General features: G+C 42.7%; 1 long non-coding RNA gene across 1 annotated transcript in view; it reads left to right on the top strand.

Annotated features, from left to right (window-relative positions):
- The window catches only part of LOC138924060 (uncharacterized), a 34971-nt gene that overhangs the window by 314 nt on the left and 14385 nt on the right, over positions 1–20272 (top strand). The window contains exon 2 of the long non-coding RNA XR_011438625.1: positions 10857–11846. This is a non-coding gene — a long non-coding RNA (uncharacterized lncRNA). The remainder of the gene's footprint in view (positions 1–10856; positions 11847–20272) is intronic.

A 20272-nucleotide genomic window follows, 5' to 3' on the forward strand; every position in this document is an offset into this window, starting at 1 on the left:
TACTGTTCCCCCAGTTCTTGTCTTTGAGTACAATCATGGTGCCTGGAGCTGTGGCTGCCATCTCATGACCATGAGTCCTTTCTCCTGTTGAACTGAAATCTATCTCCTTTTAAAGTCCACTTTTAAAGTTTCCTTTTAAACTTCAGTCCTGTGGTCCTACACAGAATAAATCTAAGACCTTTCCCACAAGACAGCTTTTCTTCCACTTAAAGATAGAAGGTAAGTACCTTCTAAATCTCCTCTTTCTCAAGCTAACTACACCCACTTTCTTCACCTTTATCTCCATTTTATTCACCTGTTTCTCAGATCACATGGCTTTCCAGACCTTCTGTTATTCTGGTTATTTTTTTCTCTAGAAAAGCTCCAGTTTGAGTAGATGTTAGAGCATCTTGAAACCATTTCTTCTCTTCTTCTGGGCACTGTTACTTTATTAACGCAGCCCAAGATTGCCTTAGCTTTTTTGGCAGTTACATTGCACCAGTGATTCACATTGATTTATTTTTTTACATGTAGTTTTTTCCTTTTCTTTCTTTTTTTTTTTTAAGGTGGATTTTATGCTGGTTTCCTCCATCCTGTGCTTTCCAGCTCTGTTCTTTTTCTTAACCCGAGTACACGCCTTTACATTTTTCCCCACTAAATATTATAATGGCCTTGGCCCATCTTTTCATCCTGTCGAAATCTTGCTGGTTTTGCTCTTGTCAAAGTTTAGGGTAATTTCCAAATTCAATAAGCATAGTTTCTGTCTTAATTCAAAGCATTAATTTTAAAAAGTCATATTCATTCAGGTAGTACCAGATTCTAGAGCCTACCATTATAGGAAAAGTCTTTCCTTATTGATAGTAACCCTTTTGGTGTGACTTCTCAGTCAGTCAGAGGTGTTGGTGCCCAGCCCCCACATCTTCATCATGTCTACAAGCATTTCTCAAAAGACTCTTGTCACCTACCTTTCAGAAATCAAGATGCACTGTTGGTGGCATTCCTCCCACCTGCCAGTCTGATAACCTGACCTGAAGATCCTGAGATGAGCTCGGTTTGGATTTAGAACATCCAAGTTGACGCGCTGTAAACTCCTTGCATCCTTTGCTAAGTACCTACAGGTTCCGCTTCACTTGATCCTCAGCATATTGGTGTAAAATAAGCATTACTCTCTCTGTTTAACAGATGAAGTCACTAAGGCACCAAGGCAATGAGATGTGTGACGGCTACCCTGTACCATGTGCCAGGCATCATTTTGTGTTCAAAAAATCTCTTTTTTCAATGAGGAAACAGGCACAAAGAGGGACATACTTGCTGTGGAAATGTTCAAAGAACAGGGGCTCAGAAAGCTATGAGCTTGCAGCTTCAGCTACCTGAGACCCAGGACCAGTTTCGGCTGGCCAGCCTGTTGCTGGATTCTGGGGGTCCCCCCAGCTGCTGCATCCACCAGGCCTCCCCAGCCAAGTTTGCTTCTGGCAAGAGCATCTGCTTTCCAGTTTATCTGGGAGCCTCTTGGCTTTGTTCTGAAATTCATGTCTGTTGAAAACCAACACTTCGTTTGCCAGGTGGGGCCGGGCTGGCTAGAAATGACCTGCCACCTTAGTGTGTAATTTAGAAAATGCACCTGCCCCGCAGCAGCAGAATCAAAGAGCAGAGCAAAATCCCATGAGCAACATCATTCTGCCATCCCCCTTCCCTGGCTCGCTACGGGGTGGGAGCCCTGCCAGGGAACTGCCATAAAATGTTGGAAAGGGATGATGGAAAGCACGGCTGAAAATGAGGTCTTTTTTCCCCTGTTCACTCTGCTTTGCTGTTTTCTCGGCTTCTTGTTTTGCCTTTGATCGTCTGCATTTTCTCTCTCCTTTAATTCAGTTTAACTCATTTGTTGAACGTATATTATGAGCCAGGTGCTCTGCAGCCTGCTGAACACACGAAGACAAAGAGACAAGACCCCTGCCTTTAGGAGCTCATGTTATAAAGATTATAAATGTATAATCCTAGGGAGGCATACAAAAGAGCTTTTTTTTTTTTTCTCTCCCTCAAGATATTTTAGTAAAGAAAGAAGGTTTTCTTAACTGTGAGAGAGCTGGCAGGATGTCTTGCAGGCAATGAAGAGCCATTAAAGGATTTGGGCCAGGAGAATGCCAAAGTCAGATTTGCAGATTAGACAAGTTATTCGGGTGGTGAAGAGTAGAAAGCAGAGAGAAAGGCAAAGCAATAACCATAGTCCTCAGTTTGCAGACCACCTGGCCTCCTGAGCTGGTTCTGCCCGAGCCCGAGTCCAACGCTGGATGGGTCATTGCTGTGACCCAGAGGGGGTTCCCCTGCCCTCTATGACACATGGTGACCACGGAGGGATAGGCAGGCCGAGGCCCTTTGCCTTCCTAAGGAGCTTCCCAGGGCTGCTCCAGGGCACAACTCCAGGAGATACCGTTCACATCATAGCCACGTGAATGGACCCCCCGAGAATCGTGCAGGCACAACCTGCAACCACCAAACGCTGTCCTGGGACCGCTCAGAAACACTGAGAACAGCCTGGTGCTTTCTACACACTGTGATCTCTCTCTCCCTCCCCCTCTCTCTCTCCTGGTTCTAAGAGACCTCCGCACTCACAAACAGAGCAACTATGTGCTATCGTGTGGTTTGCTTTTTCAGGATATTCACCTGCCTCCTCGCCTTCTCACAGATGCCTGATGTCACTTTAATGAGTTCTGCCTTCAGTGACAAGCCTTTACGTGCAAATACACTTGGTAGGGGGAATGCATTGCCTTAAGTCTATACCGGGGAATAAATAACTGATAACAGATTTTGCCTGGGAAGGAGCAGTGGGAAGACACTGTGAAGTTAAAAAGACATGTTATAGGACAAACCCAGAGAGGGGGACGTGGAGAAAGGGAAGGCCTGGTCCATGTTTTACTCCTTGTTAGACTAGAAATGAGGTCTAAGGACTCATATTGATTCCTGATCTTTAGAGATGAATAGAAACTGGTTCAGTAACACCTGGGAGAGGAGTAAGCCAGCTAGAAGACTAGAGATTCTAAAACTGTGATGAGTTTTTGGGAAATGCAAGCAAAATGGGAGAACAGGGGTTACAATGGAGGGAAAAGAAAGGGAAATAGGGAGAGGTGAGAATGGAGGGCCAGATCACACAAGGCCTGTGTATATGCTGGGAGTCTGGATTTTAAGCCAGAAGCTATGGGGAGGGGGATGCCAAAATTGTTATAAGCAAGGGAATGAAGTAAATAAACTGGAGTTCCAGCTGATGGTCCTGGCAGTAGCATACAGAATGGATTGGAGGGAAGGACTGAAGTCAGGAGACCTGTTTGGAGGCTGTTGTAGAAATCCAGGCATGAGATTGGAAGGCTCTGAGGAAGGAGTGGCATGGAGAGAAAGAGGTGGGTATACGACAGATTGAAGAGGGAGAAATAATAGACGTGACGCCTCTCTGGATATGGGGCTAGAGAAGGGTGAGGATATTAGTAAGAATTCTTGGTTGGAAGTAACAAAGCAACTTTATCCAGCTTAATTAAAGAAGGGTTGGGGAAAGAGCCTTTATTATAAGAATATGGGAGTGTCTCATAGAACCCAAGGGCCGTAATGTCACTGGGGTCATTAGAGACTGACTTGAACTGGGGACTTCTCCGATTCACACAATAGACAGAAAGTGTCCAGGCCACAGTTGCTTGAAGAGAGAGTGAGGCTTTCTTCTTCTCAGGCCCACTTCCAAATGCCCAGGGAAGGGACAATGGTCCAACATGGATCAGGCACCGAATCCTGAACTAACCACCTAAGGTATGTGTGGAGGGAGTCAGGTAACTTTGTACAAAGTGGGAAAAGGGGCAGGTCCCGGGGAGAGGCTGCTAGACCAGACAAATCAATGGGAATCCAGTGTACTCTTGCCCATGGCTGGCTGGCTGTCTCCCCTCTACTTCCAAAGATGCACTTACTTAACGTAAATTAATCATCTTATAGAAAAGCAAAAGTATCTCCCTGTAAGAGACAATCCAAATTAGTATCTAGGAATGTCATAGGTAACACTTCTGTGAGTCCACATCTCCAGGTGTTATCTTTTCCAGCTTGACTTGAATCTAGTTCAGATGTGACTTCTCACCATCCTACAGCCAACAAATTACATGATAAATTCAACCTGTTGTATATACATGTAGCTTTCAGCTCATAGATATTTCAGTTGGTGGATTACCCACTAAAAACATTTAATCCATACATCTTCTCTCCAGGATACTCCTTCCATTGCCTGGCATGCATGAATGTCATTTAAGTGTAGCCTTGTCAGATAGCCTGGAGCCATGGGGAAGCCTCGGCTTTGGGGTCAGACAGACAGGCTGTGGAATCTGGCTTTACCATACTTACTGTTGACCTTGGGCAAGTCACTTCACTCTGTGAACCTCGGTCTCTTCATTCTAACATGGGCATCACAAATCTCCTCCTCTGCTTCCTATATGCTCACCACACGTTCCTTTTGTCACCCTCACAGGAATGAACCCCCACCCCCAATTCTAAGGGTAAAAACAATGAGGAATATAAAGATCACAGAGGGCTTAACAAAGGGTAAGTCTTAGATTTACTATTGAGAGGAAACCCAGACAATGAGACAAAGATGAATGTTTACTTGGGAGCAGGAGAGATCATTGTAGTCTGAGCTTTGTGGGGGCTTCAGAACCACATGCAGACTTAGGCTCAAATCTGAATTCCGCTGCCTATCCCATGGGTGATCTTGGGTGCTTTTCCCTTCTGAGCCTTAGTCTTCCAATATTGCTAAGTAGTTGTAGAGATTAGAGATGTATAAAAACACCTGACCCACTGCTTGCCACATTCACAAATATTTATTGAACATTAAATGAATGATAAAATAGTGATTATTTACTAAACGAGTATATTATTATTCCTGTTTCTGACTCACTATGTGCACTTAGTAGAAACTCTCTCTGTGCCTCGGTTTTACACTCAGGGTGATAAAGGAAACTATCATTTTTGATTCTTTGTTCCTTCCATCTGGCAATTGTGATTTAGGTAAACAAATTTTTCCCTTTTTTTAGTTTGCTTTGTTCTGGGGACTAAACTTTAACAAGGTAACTTTTAAAGCTCGAGCAATTCCTGAGGTGTCCTCAGAAACTGGGCTTCAGAGCCAGCTGCCAGCCCCGTGCTTTTGTTGGCGGGGTGGCCCCCACACATCCGGTGGCTGCAGCTACCCAGGGAGGTGCTGCCTCGAATGCGGGTGGGGGTTGGGGTAGAGGTGAGGGTGGAGGTGGGTCGGCTGCGGGCCTTCTCTGGGAAGACAGAAAGCATAGCATGGAGCAAGGTGGTGAGCAGAGCAAGGCTGCCACAGGCATCCCTGGCCTGAGTGGAAACCCAAGGGACACCTCACTCCAGACAGGAGGAAACCCAGCTATGTGCTCCGAGAGCCGACGCTCCCATCCAAGGAGACACCTAAAATAGCAGCAACATGATTGAGACAGAGTGGCACTGCCCCAGAGTTCCAACTCCTGCCGACATTCTTTCTCTAAAAAATTATGTTCTTCCTTTTGAAAACCCAGTTCAAGCTTGTTCCAATCAACCTTGGGAGTTCCCCCTGTTACCAAACCAGGTTCACTTCTGCCCGCCGCCCAGAAAGCCAAACACCAAGACAATGAGATTTGCAGCAGAGAGGGCTTACTCACAAGGCAGCCATGTGAGAAAGCGGGAGCACGAGCCTCAAATTCACTTCCCTAAAAATAGGGACTCAGGGATATTTATGGGATAGGGGGGCAAGGTGGTCTGAAATGTGGAGAGAGGTGATTGGAGGTGAGGTAAGGTGAGTTAATTGATGACCTGTGCAAGCGTAGTCAGACTTCATGGCTCTTCACAGGATGCAAGCTCACAAAATGGTGGCATTAGCATGATCTGAGGGTGGAGTTTTTAGCCTCTTGATGTCAAAAGGTCGCCCATTGGACATGTGCGTGGGCCCAGTTGATGAGTTGGTGGTCTCAACCGGCCTGAAGTGGACAAGGAGTTCTAATTCCTGAAAAACAGCTCACACACCCATTACCATGGTGACCCAGGCTCCAGGAAGATGTTATCTATAGGAGCCTAGTGGGAGTCGGATAGCATATTGCCTAAACAGTACAGTTATCAATAGGTGGGTTAAACAGCTAAAAGCTATAATCAGTAATTGCAAAAAGGAAAAAATCCTTTAGTTCCTAGCTACTTAATCATCAATGGCTAACTCTTTGCCAGTTTCACCCCACCATCATTCCTAACCTTCCTTCATCTCACTGACATCACCCTGCTTTCCTCTCATTCTCCTTTCCTCCTTTCCTTCTTGCAAAGAAAAAACCATTAGAGCTCTGTTATCTGAAAGTGATAAGTGTGGTTCCTGAACAACCATGCACTGTTCAAGTTTTCCATTACTTCATAGGAGATTTTCAGAATGTCTGAGCTTCACTTTTTTTAGACCTAGAATTGTATGTCCAGTAATACAGGACCTTTGCATAACTCCAGGGGGACTATACGGTATATATGAGTGTCCCCTTGGGTTAAGGACAGTTTGAAAACCTAATATGGCCAGGTGCAAGCATCTCATTTGATCCTCACAACCATCCTGCAGTGTAGGCGCTGTTACCCCTAGGCTGGGGGGGAGGAAATTGAAGTAGAGAGATTGACTAACGTGCCCAAGGACAAACATACACGACTTATAAGTAGCTAGCTAGCTTTGATCTCAGGGCTGTCTGACTCCAAGCTCATGCTGTTAATCACATCCCATCCTCCAATATTTAACTTTTAAAACCCAACTTCAGCCCCTAACCCACATGCCATCTCTCCTAGAATTTCATACTTAAGGTTCTCCAACCACTTATGCACAAAATGGCAAACCTACAGAAAAATAACCAACAGCACAAGTGGCAGGCAGTGAGATTTCCCATCTGGGAGACCTGGCATCTTGTCCCAAACGCTGCCACTCTGGCTGTGTCTGTGAGCTTGGGAAGTCATTGGCCTCTCTGGGAAGTCATGGGTTTTGGTTTTGTCTATTTGCCAAGAGAACTGGTTGGACTGAATGATTTCCAGGGTGGTTCCTTTCAGCCCTAATATTCCGAATTCTTTGGTTCAAGCAGCTTGATTTATTGATTCTTCTGTAGTGTGTTCCGGAACACAGTTGGCTTGAACATAGCTACCCACAGAAAATAGTTGTTTTGCATGTTTCTATAAGGCCATCAGTCACTCTAGAAAGTGTTGAAAATTTGAAATGTGAGAAGAGTAGACATTCTCTTCTTTTCATGACACATTCCTCAACATCTGAGCATCCTGATTTCCTCAAATTATAACATGGTGATTGCATAGCCATCATGTGAAGGCAGGAGGGAGGGCCAGCAGGGCTGCCCCAGGGCTAACCACCAGGAGAATTTGGCTGGTCTGGTCAGAAGCGGTGGATCATTCCCTGTGTGTGGACCATGTGTTCTGGCCCAGGCAGCTGGTTCTAGGCCTGCCAGTGGCTCACTCTGCGATGGGGGCAGGTTGAGCAGTGATGGCAGCATTCACAACAGCACCATTTCTTGAGTGCTTTACACGTACTGTCACTAATTCCCAAAGCATTGTTGAGAGTCAGGTGTAGTTTTCTCCATTTTATAGATGAGACTCAGAAAGTGTGAGCAATTAGACCAAGGTCCCAGAGTCTGGCCTGAAACCTGGGACTTACTAATTCAGAGCCAGCTCTGAAACACCATGCTGCATTCAGGCTCTCTTATCTTCTTCATCTGTGGAATGAAGGGCTTGACCTAGTGCTTCCCGGCATATGACACGCATACTGCTAGGGGTACTGCATAATATCTTAGGTGGTGCCAGATATTCACTAATTGTAATGATCATGTTTTTTGCTTTAAAGTGTGTTAGAAAAAATATAACATAAAACTTGCTATTTCATAGATATTGCTTAGGAAAAGTCTAAATAAAAAAGTGAATTGATTTAAAGTTTATTTAAAGAAAAGTGCTAAGTCAGGCCAAGTGATATGGCAAAAATTGTGAAGGTGGGGACCTTCACAAATGCCTGAGGTTTGAGGGTTGTTGAATCAGATAATGTGCTCCAATGTTCACTGGTTCCATGAGGACACAGGACTGTGGTCTCTCTGAGCCCCTGGCACTGTGTCTCCAACTACTGGACATTTGGAGTCCTTTGAATGGGGGAAAGAAACAAACTATGTATACAAAAGACTTAATAGGCCAAGGCCCAATTTATCCCACTTCTCATATCTACCCCACCCCCACCCCGTGTCTCTGATGTCTCCAAGGCTTTGCTGTCAGATGTCTGTCAACAGATCCCTTGAGTGAGAAGCTTAAGGCATAGGTTGCAAAGTAGCTGGCTGCAGATGTATTTGGTTAGGCCAGCACAGTGACTGACTGTTTGTTTTTAATTTCTGAATTTGAATGTCTTTAGGGAGGTCACACAGTCTAGTTTGCACAGACCTCATTTCTCCACATAATATCGTCCTTATTAGGCCCCTAAAGGCGTATGAGTCTGTGACCCCCGGTTTAAAGTCTTACCATCCCCAAAGTCAAAATCCTTAAAGGCGCAAAGGACTGGTTCTTCAATGGTGGGATTTCAGAGCACAGAGCTCCCAAGGAGCCGTCAGCAGTGCGGATGTTGGTAACACACCATGAGTCTCTAATGCATGTGGAGTTTGTGTACCAGCCCCGCAGGAGAGGAAGTCAGGACAGGAGCCCGTGCAAGAGGTGACAATTGTCACAGCTTTTTATGATCCTTTGGTAGCTCAGTGGCTGCTTTGCAATTTTTAGACTGGGAGAAGAGTGACACCTGGTGTCTGGCAGCATTTTTCAAACCCAGCAATTCCAATCTGAGCTCATCTTCTCCACCCCCAAATCGGCTTCTCCTCCTCCCCTCTTCTCCCGTTTGTACCAGGCTGAAAACTTCACAGTCATCACCAAAAATTTCTTCTCTCTCTTCTCGCACAACCCATGCATTGCCAAGGTCTATCAATTTGACTTGCATTGATTTTATGTATCTTGCCCCTTCTTCCACTGCCTCTTCTTGGCTCATAAGTTCATCTCTCCCAGTGCAGTAACTTTCTAAGGGTTCTCACCTACACGGCACTGCCTGATTAATATTCTTAAAGTCCAGTTCCATTGGATCACTCCTCTGCCAGAAGTCAGTAGCTCCCTGTGACCCGCAGGGTAAAGTCCTACACCTCAGGCTGTCTGTGACTTGGCCCCACGCTACCCTTCTGGCATGTTCCACTATTCCTGTGTTCTCCAATCATATTCCAGGCTTTCTGAAGCTCAGGTTGCTGCTTACACCCACGTGAACCACTCTTTCAAGAGGTTTGGTTATGAAGAGAAGTAGAAAGAGCAAATGGTAAAAGAGATGATCAAAGAGGGAGTCTTATTTTGATGGACAGAAGTGACTGGGACACGACTTAAGGCAGAGATTCAAGAGCCCCATTCAGAGGAGGTTAAAGATACATTCTGGTGCCCAGTGAACACCTTCTCTGGGCCAGAGACTTGACTCTGCTTTATAAGGAATAATTCATTCAGTCCTCTCAACAACCTTACAAAGTAAGCACTATTGCTGTTTCCATTTTACAGATAGGGAAACTGAGGCCCAAAGAGGGAGTCTATTCGTGTTACAGCTAGAAGGAAGGAGAGCTGAGGTTTGAACTCAGGCTGTTCAACTTCGAGTGCGCTCTGTTAACAACTTCATCTAAGAGAGAGGGATTAACAAGCGGAGCCGTGTCCCTTGAGAGACGGAAAGAGGAGCAACCCACCTTGGGGTGGGCGTGGTCATCCATTCGTCTTACACGGGAGAGGAGCACCTCTTCCCTGAGCCAGGGGAGAAGGAAGCAGGGTCGGATGAGGGTGACACGGTTGGCCTCACAGAGGGAGGAAGGTAGCCAGAAACGTTCTTGCTGACGGTTCTCTGTTAAGAATCAGAGGGAGGCGGTGGGGTAAGGAGCTTGAGGGGAGCGAGCAGGGTCTAAATTAGTTGCTGTGGAACTATTTTATTGTGAAAGAGGAATTGTGAGGACCTGGGTCAGAGCTGCTTAGCTGAGGTTACAGACCGTGCATTCGCAAAGGCCTCAGCCACACAGCTGTGTGGACTCCTTTGTCTTTTCTATATTAAATCTCAGCATCACTCGAACACTGTCTCCTTCGCAAAAGCTTCCCTGATCCCTCGAACTAGATGTGGACTTTCCTTTAACTTCCCACAACATTTTGACACTTTTGTACAGGCCTTATATTAACATGCCTTATAGTACAGTTGGATGTTTGAATTTCTGTCTTCCTAGATGGAAGGCTCTCTGAGGGCAAGCATGATGTCACACTTGTCTTCTTTCGCTCAACAGGGCCTGGCACGTTCTGTCGTATTACGCTTGCTTATTAAATGCTTTTTCACTTATCAGTTGATTGTTCCCCTCCAATTGTGGGGCTATTTCTTTCCTTGATTTTTCCTCCTTTATTTTTCTCTCCTCTCTTTCTATCCAGCTGTGCCCCAGCATCTTTCTTTATGCTTTTCCTATTTTTTTATCTCACTTACACTCTCGGGTGACTGATGGTGGCCACAGGCATTGCCTCGCTCATCTAGATTCTCTTGAGGTTAAGAGGCTGTGCAGAACAGTTCTAGAATAAATGAAGATCATGGACAAACAGGGATACTAGTGTCACCTAAACACTCTCTGGGATATGTCACAGTACTTCTTATAGATGTAGGGGAACCTTGACTAGAGTGGGCCCAAAAAAGGATGAAAAGAAAAATCTTTAGTTACTTCTGACAGAAACGGTATTTAACTTAATTGTGTTAAACAGAGGCCCCATAGCATCCATATTTCTACTCGGTTCATTTTTCCTGTGTTTTTTTTTTTTTTTTCTCCCTTTAGATGTTACTCCCCAAATGCCACAGCATGGCCTGAAGACTTGCCTCACAGAATTCAGCACCCATTGAGGGCATACATGTAGAAGAGAAACAGAATTCCCCATGTGATGGGCTGAAAAATGCCCCCCCCACCAAGATATCCACATCTTAATCTCTGGAACTTGTAAATGTTATCTTATTTGGGAAAAATAACTCTTTGCAGACGTTATTAAGGATCTTGAGATGAGGAAATTATCCTGGTTTATCCAGGTGGGCCCTAAATGCCATCAGAAATGTCCTTATAGGTGAGAGGCAGAGGAAGAGTCGATATACCCAGAGGACAAGGCAATGTGAAGAAGAAGCAGAGAAGGAGTTGAAGATGCTGGCCTTGAAAATTGGAGTAATGCAGCCCCAAGGCAAGGAGTGCAGGCCTCCACCGAAAGTTGGAAGGGACAAGGGACAGATTCTCCCCAAGAGCCTCTGGGGGGAGTGCAGCCCTGTCAACACCCTGATGTTGATCCAGTGAAACTAACTGCCAAATTCTGGCCTCCAGAACTGTGAGAGAATCCATTTCTGTTGTTTTCAGCCACCAAGTTTGTGGTAATTTGTTATAGGAGCCACAGGAAAGGAACAGACCAAACCACTAAAAAGTCAAGCTGTTCCCTGATGACAAGTAACCAATGGGAGGCATTTGGCAGAGCACATTGGAAGAAAGAAAAACCACATGACCATTTTGGTTGTTAAAGACCCTGACGTCCCAAGTATAAATGAGCAATTTTAGACAGAGGTTGAAAAAGGGTTGTGCATCTGGTAAGAAAAGCACTGGTAAATAGATGCCTCCATCTCAGCACAGACTCCTATGGAATGAGAACAGCATGAGACACTCAGAAGAGGATCAGCCAAGCCTGGGCAATGTGAGAAAAGGGAAATCCAGATTATACCAGAACAGACACGAGCCCTTGAGGCATACTTCGCAAAGCTTTATTCTACTTTCATCATAAGAAAGAATTTGAAGGTAATATTTTAAAAAATCAAATGTTAAGTCACTGTTATTTTATGCTTAACTAATTATAACAAATTGCACTTTATTCTCATTTGCTGATGTGAATTCAGTTCCTTTTAATTAGTCCTTGTGCTATTTTCATAATCTCCTAAGGTAAAGAACTCATCCTGATGTTGTTATGGATAATTGTGGACCCAGCGGACCCCGCCCGAGTATAGCAGGCTAGCTCTGTTGCTCAGAGAGTGCAAGTCAAATGAATGGTACTTTCAGAATGCCGCTTTCCCAAGGCTTATTCCAGGGTGTGTGGGCAATTCATTTTCTAAAGCAAAGTAAGGTAAAAGACCGGCAAGCTGTTGGTTTCTGTGAAAAGTGAAAAAAGATAAGCTCCTTCTTTGTAAAAGGAAAACAGGAAATCAGAAATACGATATCTCCTTGTAAGAAGGAATCTGCTTTACTTAAATAGAAACTGAGGATGACTCCCTCTTCTGGCTGCAAGGGAGTAACTGATAACAGACTTTCAATTCTCACTGTAAACAGCTAGAAAACTTGACAAAATGTATGAAACAACTGCTTCAGACCTTGCACAACAGGCAGCACAGAACTCTGACCTCTGAGAGAAAGGAGACAAATAAGGTGAGACCTGTGATTAACACAGTTTCCAGCCTGGAGGCACCTTCTGGAATGTCATGCAGAGGTGGGAAACCCAAGAGATCATAGCAGTCTCACTGAGTTGAGGAGACAGAGTTCAGGGAGCCCAAGCCATCTTGAATATGCAAAGCAGAGTACCAGAAATAAGGGAGCCAAATAGAGAAAGAGATTCAGAAATGTGCATACAGTTTTCTTTTGAATTCCTGGCAGAACACTAAGCTGTACATATGTAGAATAAAGCTCCATGAAGGTAAGAAAAGCACTGGTAAATAAAATTATGAGAGAAAGAACAATTACTGGAGAAATATAAGATGAGCAATTCCCAGAGCTCACACAGGATGGGCAGATGTTCAGTTTCTGAACTTTCAGATTGGAGGACCCTCTTCCAACACCCGTGCATTCAGTAGAGACCCCAAGATAGTTATGCTTTAGCATTTGGGCTAAACTAGACCAGAGTAAAGGCAGTGGTGTGTCAGAGCTGGCTCACACTAGTTTGTGAGAGCCAACTGTGCACATCTCTTCCCAACTCCACCTTCAGTAACATGTTAGTAGCTAGAAATCAGCCATTATGAAATATTTACACCAAGAAAATCAGCATACACTACAAATCAGGGTTGCTGTTTTATTTTTCCCTGGAGATTTGGTTGTCAAACATTTACCAGCATACCCTATGGTATCATAGAAAGATATTTGGTCTTTGTCCCTGGTTACTAGCCCAGAGCTCCTAAAACCCTTGGAATTTCCTGTGTGATAAGTGTAATAGGAGCATCCTTTCTTCTAATCAGATGACTCTTGACAGGACCCAGTCAGGACTCTTGACAGGATGGGGCCTGGTTGCCCAAAAAACCAAGCCTTGATTAGAAGCTTGGTACTTTCAGCCCTACCACCCAACCTCTGGGGAAGGGAGAGGGGGTGGAGATTGAGTTCAATCACCAATGGCCAATGATTTAATCAGTTGTGCCTATGTAATGAAACCTCCATAAAAACTCCTAAACAATGGGGTTCAGAGAACTTCTGGGTTGGTGAACATACTGACGTGCTTGGAGGGTGGTATGCCTCCCCCTCACTAGGCTTCAATACATTTCCATAGACATCCCTTACATTTGGCTGTTCCTCAGTTTTATCCTTTATAGTAAACCAGTAATAGTAAACAAAGTGCTTTCTTGAGTTTTGTGAGTTGTTCTATCAAATTATCAAACCTGAAGAGGAAGGGATTGTGGGAACCCCCAACTTTGTAGTCAAGTTGAACAGAAGTGTGAGTAACCTGGGACCTGATACTTGTGACGGGCATCTGAAGTGAGGACAATCTTGTGGGACTGAGCCCTGAAACCTGTGACATCTGACATTAACTCCAGGTAGTTCATATCAGAATTAAATTGCATTGTAGGACACCTAGTTGATGTCAGAATTCACTGATGTCAGTAGGAAAAAAACCTCTCAATACCACTGAGTAAAGCCTATTCAAAGTCTACCCTTAAAAAGTTTAAAAACAAGTCTCAAAAGATTCAAGGTGGTCTGAAAGTGACTTAGCTGCCTCTCAAAACAAAATTAAACTTTCTTTAAAGGGAGGCATCAAAATAAAACCAATGATGTGATATACAAAATGTCTAGCATCTAATAAAAGATGACTAAACACATGAAGAAGCAAGAAAACAGGATCCATCACCAAGAGAAAAATCAGTCAATATAAACAGGCCAAGATGGGAGTAGTAGACAAAATTTTAAAACAGATATTGTAAATATGTTCAAGATTTAATGGAAAAAATTTATAGATTGTCCCATACAACAAACAAATAAAGCAAGTCTTAAAAAGATTTAATGTAAAATATGAATATGAGAGGAGAAATGAAAACTATGAAAAAAAGAATCAAATGGACTCTCTAGAGCTGAAAAATATACTATCTGAAGTGAAAAACTCACTGGATGGACTTAATAGCATATTAAAAACTGTAAAAGAAAAGACTGGTAAACTTGAAGACAGCAATAGAAACTATCTAAATGGAGCTTCATGGGGTGGGGGGGGGGGGGAGGAAGCTGGAAAAAACCCCGCAACAAACAGCCACAGTGACCTCTGGGACGATATCAAGTGGCCTAATACATGTGTAATTGGAGTCATAGAATAGGGGGAAAATATTTCAAAATGCAATGATGCAAAAACGTCCATTTTGATGAAAACTACAAACCTAATTATTTAAGAAGCTAAAAGCACCCCACTAGAATAACACACAGACGCACACACATAAACACACAAACCACACAAAGAAACATAATAATTAAACTGCTGGAAACCAGTAGTATAGAGAAAAATCTTTGAAGCAGCCAGAAAAACAGAAAGACAAACTATAGACAGAAATACAAAGATAAGACTTTCCTGACTTCTTATCAGAAACAATGCAAGCTAGGAGATAATGGAATGACCTATTTCAAGTGCTGACATTTTTAAAAAGCCTCTCAGCCTAGAATTCTATATTTGGCAAAAAATATTGTTCAAAGATGAAGGCAAAATCAAGACATCTTTAGAGAAGGAGAAGCTGAGAAAATTTGTCACCAGCTGACCTGCATTAAAATAAATGCTAAAAGAAGCTCTTTAGACTGAAGAAAAATAATACCAGATGGAAAGCCAGATATACAAAAAGAAATGAAGAGATCAAGAAATGATAAATATGTAGAGATATATATGACTTTTTCTAACTTAGAAATATCTTCACACGTAATTATTTAAAGCAAAAACTTTAAAAGATACAATGTATTCTGAGGTTTATGACAGAAGTAAAAATAAAATACAAGGATACCACAAAGAATGGCAGGGAGAAATTTTAAGTGTTCCGCTGTTTCTTAAATTATATCTTAGATTGTACAATATTTTGAAAGTAGACTGTGATGAATTAAAAATATTGTACACTCTAAAGCAACTCCCTAAAAAAAAGATTAAGAGGTATATAGCTAATGTATTAGTTTCCTAGGACTGCCATAACAAACTATTACAAACTGAGTGATTTAAAACAGCTGAAATTTATTCTCTCAGAGTTCTAAAGGCTAGAAGTCTAAAATCGAGGCATCAGCAGGGCCAAGGTGACTGAAGGCTTAGGCAAGAATCCTTTCTTGCCTCTTTCTAGCTTCTGGTGGTTGCTGGCAATCTTTGGCATCCCTTAGTTTGTAGATGCATCATTACACTCTCTGCCACCATCATTTGGCGTTCTCCTGTGTGTCCGTGTGTGTCTATTTTCTTTTCTCATAAGGAGACCAGTGATTGGATTAAAGCCCATCCTAATCGAGGATGACCTCATCTTAAGAAATTATATTTGCAAACACTCTATTTCCCCAAAAAAGTCACATTTTTATTTTTTAGTGAACATGAATTTTGGGGGATACTAGTCGACTCAGTACAGTTAATAAACCAAAAGTAGAGATTAAATGGAATTATAAAAATATCCAATAAATTATTTGATTATTAGAGAGTAGACAACCTCCCCAGGTATGAAAAACAATATAGTTAAATTGCTATAGAGCTAAATTGTCCAACTACTCTTTTCATGTCCAGTTTGGGCATTTTGATGAATGGAAGACATGAGATGTTTGTGTATTTACTTCTGCCCTTCTAGTACTCATTTCCTTCTTCTTTCTTGGTCACAGTGATCCATCTCTTACCCAAGTGACTCATCAGAGGGTAACCCCATCCCCTGCTTAGAGTTAAGTCTTGATTGTTTTAATCACTTACGTTAGTCCCATTTCCCCTGCCAGTCATCTGTTTAGGGGTGAGCATGTGACTCAGTGTTGTCCAATGAGATGTGTGAGTGCTACTAAGATTTTTCTGGGAAAAGTCATTCTCACTCCTAAGGAGGACACATTCACATTTTTCTATCTCTGAATATTGTTGTTTTTGAGTACCACTTTTAGAACTGCTTCAGCCATTGCTACTGGGAGAATCACAGAGAAGAAGAGTTGGAGCCCGGTGAATCATACATGGAACTTGCCAACTTCTGAACACCTTATTATAGGGAAAAAATATGTCTTTTTCTTATTTGAGGAAGATTAGCCCTGAGCTAACATCTCCCTCCAATCTTCCCCTTTTTGCTGAGGAAGATTGGCCCTGAGATAACATCTGTGCCCATCTTCCTCTACTTTATATGTGGGATGCCTGCCACAGCATGGCTGGATAAGCGGTGTATTGGTCCACATCTGTGATCCGAACTGGCAAACCCCAGGCTGCCAAAGTGGAGCACATGAACTTAACTGCTACACCACCAGGCTGGCCCCATACAAGTTTTTTTTTTTTTTTAAAGTCAAAATGAATGAGGATTTTCTGTTGCCTGTTGCTAAAAGTATTCAAATTAATAGAGTGAGTCTGCATAAGGCCTAGGTAAATAAACCCAGATTATCATTAATCACGGCTGTATGAATGGGACATGCTTCCCTTTCTTGGGCTATAATTATATATCTTTTGAGGGCCAAGAATGAATCAGTAAACTCCTACCAAAATAAAGATGCAGATTGCCTACCATCAACTAGTATTATCTTAAAGATCTGATATCTAATTGTAATTTTCTGTATTAATTTTTTTGGGGTCACATATAATTAGCCTACTCCTTATCTGTACTGGTGACTGTATCAACCACATATACTTACATATAAATGTCTTATCAAAACATCTTACATACAGATGATTGTATAAATGGAAGAGTAAGATGAGGGTAAACCTGACATGATGGTACTGATGTCATGATAAGAGAAAATCTGACGATATGTAAATCTTCCCATCAGAATTTTTTAATCTTATATTTTCATTTTGAAACTATTTTTAAAGTCAGATAGAAGGATATTCTAGAACAGGTCTCACATTTACATTTGTGTTTTGATTGCATTGTCACCCAGTGATCCCCTAAGTGACAGTACTTGATCTTTAATGTGCTGTAATAAAGTCTGATACACGGTAAGGTCAAAATGCTAATTGGCCCATAGCTGTTACTGTGATGGTGTTGAATTCTTTTAACAGTTTAAGGATAAAGCTATTCTTCTGCAATGATAATTCATGCTGCAGCATCATCCAGTCTTCCCTTGGCATGAAGGTATCAGTTGTATTTTTAAAGACGTAAAACTCCTGAATATAGTGTTGCTGCCTAAAGGGGAGATTATTTTGAGTTCTGCATGCCTGTGCCCTGTGACTCAGTTCTCCCCCTATTTTTCTCTATATGAACTACTAGGAAGGTTTTATTCACCAAGACTGTGTTGGACTCCACTTGGCTTATATGCAAATGCAAGTGCAAAACACAAGCTTTGAAATATGAGGCAGTATTTGGTTATATGATGGTATTCTGGATGACTCCCAAATATGCTTTTTATTGCATATTTTCCTTTTAAAAATGAAACTGGAGCTTAGAAATGCTAAGTAACTTTTTTCAAGGTTGTATAACTACTAAGCAGCAGAACCATAATTTGAATTTAGGTATTTTTGTTCCAAATATAGTGCTTTTCCCATTATTCCAGTGTTTCCCAAGTTGATATGCATGCCACTGGTGATACATCTGATAATCTTAAGTGATAAATGGGAAGACATTTTTATTTTAACAGTTGTCTTAGTTAAACGTGTTTTTGAAAATATAATTAATGATACATCAAAACTTTGATTTCTCAGAGTTTTGCGTAAGACAGGGTTAAAGTAGTTAGTACCATGAAAATCCATCTTAGAACACATAAAACACAGGATATGCTCAGGCAAGTATATGAATGGTTCCAGATTCCAGTAACTGAATCTTCTGTTATATAAAATTATTGATGTTAGAGATGCTATCGATCACTTGTATGGCTTCTCATATAATGAGTTCTTGCAAACGTTTCAGCAAAATATCGAACTCTTTCTTCCATAAACTCTCAGTTGAAAAATCAATAGGAAGACTTGTTTCTCATATATAATCTATTGCAGCAATAGGAAAATTTACTTACTGATGTAAACGCAGGGAAGTCTTTCCTGCCAGAGAACTGCGTGAAGATTTAACAAATCTGTCAAAATTGTCAATCACACTAAGAGCAGGCCAATTAAGAAGTGGCATCAGCATCATGGGGGAGTGTGTTGTTGCCTTTGTCTCTCCTCTCTAAGTTACAACTAAATGGACATTCATTAACAAGCAGAGGTTTCCATGCACAGCACAACAGGGCATCTGAGAGATCCACACAGCCGTGCATCTGAAGGTGGGTGAACTGGATACCTGGGAAGCAGTGGAACTAGGGAGCACACCCCTCCCACTCCCTGGCAGCAGCAATCCAGGTCTTGGGTTCTCATACAGTGGCCGGCATGACTGTAAAAGGAGGCAGGGGCATCCCAGCCCACATGAATTCTTTCAGAGTTCTAGCCTGGCCCATGGGAGTGCCCATTGTGCCACAGCAGCCCCATCCATGGGAGGATTCCCCACTGAGTGGTGCAAAGGAGCCCCCACCAAGCTCAGCAGCTCAAACGAGCCAACTGCAAGCACAGAGCCAGCCTGTGCATGAAAGAAAGCACATCACCCTTCCCCCACCTAGCACACCAGCTCAGCCAATCCCCTGCTGAGCATAGTGGTCCTGCATCAGAGCAACTTGCTGGTGGAGCACAGAGGCCCTGCTTGTGCATGCATGTGTGACCTGCCAAACAGCTGTGGTCAGCATGCAAATGTATAGAAGCCCTAGTGGCACAACTTCCAGCAGACCAGGCGGGATCAGAAAACACAGCTCCTGTCCTCACCAGTGGTGGCAGGTGGAATCTGCAAACTTTGGGAATCTGTGGTAGAATCTGCAATACTACCACAAATGTGCTGGCAAAGGATCACTTCATCAAACACCACTAAGAACCAGGTTAACATTTCAGAGCAGAAGGAAAATGACAAGTCTCCAGAAACCAATCCTGAACTCACAGAAATTTACAATCTAAGTGACAGAGAATTCAAAATAGTTATCGTAAAGAAACTCAACAAGTTACAAGAAAACTCAGAAAGACAGTTCAAGGAGCTCAGGAATAAAATTAATGAGCAGAAGGAATACCTCACCAAAGAGATTGAAACTCAAAAACAAACAAACAAACAACAAAAACAGAAATCCTGGATATGAAGAACATTAATTAATGAGACAGTCTCTCTTCTTTGAATGAGTTTGGAGAAGAAATTCTTTCCTTTCTTTCCCCCCAAAAAGGTGAGCTGGAATTGATAGCAAGCCAAACAGCTTTTTCTAACAAAGTTCTCACTTTTAGCTTTAATAACATTCCTTGCTGAATTTCTTGGCCTTTGCTTACAGAGCTGGAAGGTGGTTAATGGTTAATGTTGGCACAATTGATTTTTGCAAGTGCTCCTTTGCTGCTGGAGCTCCATGCTGCTGCTGCTGCTTGTAAAAGTCCACTTCTCTGTTGTGGCTTGTTTGTCCTGCCAGAGTTCTGTATGATTAGGGTGATGCTTTTTTGTAGGATCCCCAGTAAGCAGACATTTTTCCCTTCAACAGTCTCAGTGTGGTCCTCTCATAATGTGGTCATTTTTTTCTGCTCTGTTATGTGGCCAAGGCAATCACAGACCCAGCCATTTATCTTTAGAATTTTGAGGTGTCAGTCAAATACCAGTTGTTATGTCTCTCACCGACCAGGGGACTTCTGCCATGTGAGGACACAGTAAGAAGATGGCCATGTATGAACCAGGAAGCAGGCTCTCATGAGACACAGAATCTACCAGGACCTTAATCTTGGACTTCCCACACTCGAGAACCGTGAGAAATAAATGTGTGCTGCTTAGAAGCCACCTGGTCTATGGTAATTTGTTGTAGCATCTCAAACATAC

The sequence above is a fragment of the Equus caballus genome, chromosome 5 (genome assembly GCF_041296265.1).
Source record: "Equus caballus isolate H_3958 breed thoroughbred chromosome 5, TB-T2T, whole genome shotgun sequence".
Taxonomy (NCBI): Eukaryota; Metazoa; Chordata; class Mammalia; order Perissodactyla; family Equidae; genus Equus; species Equus caballus.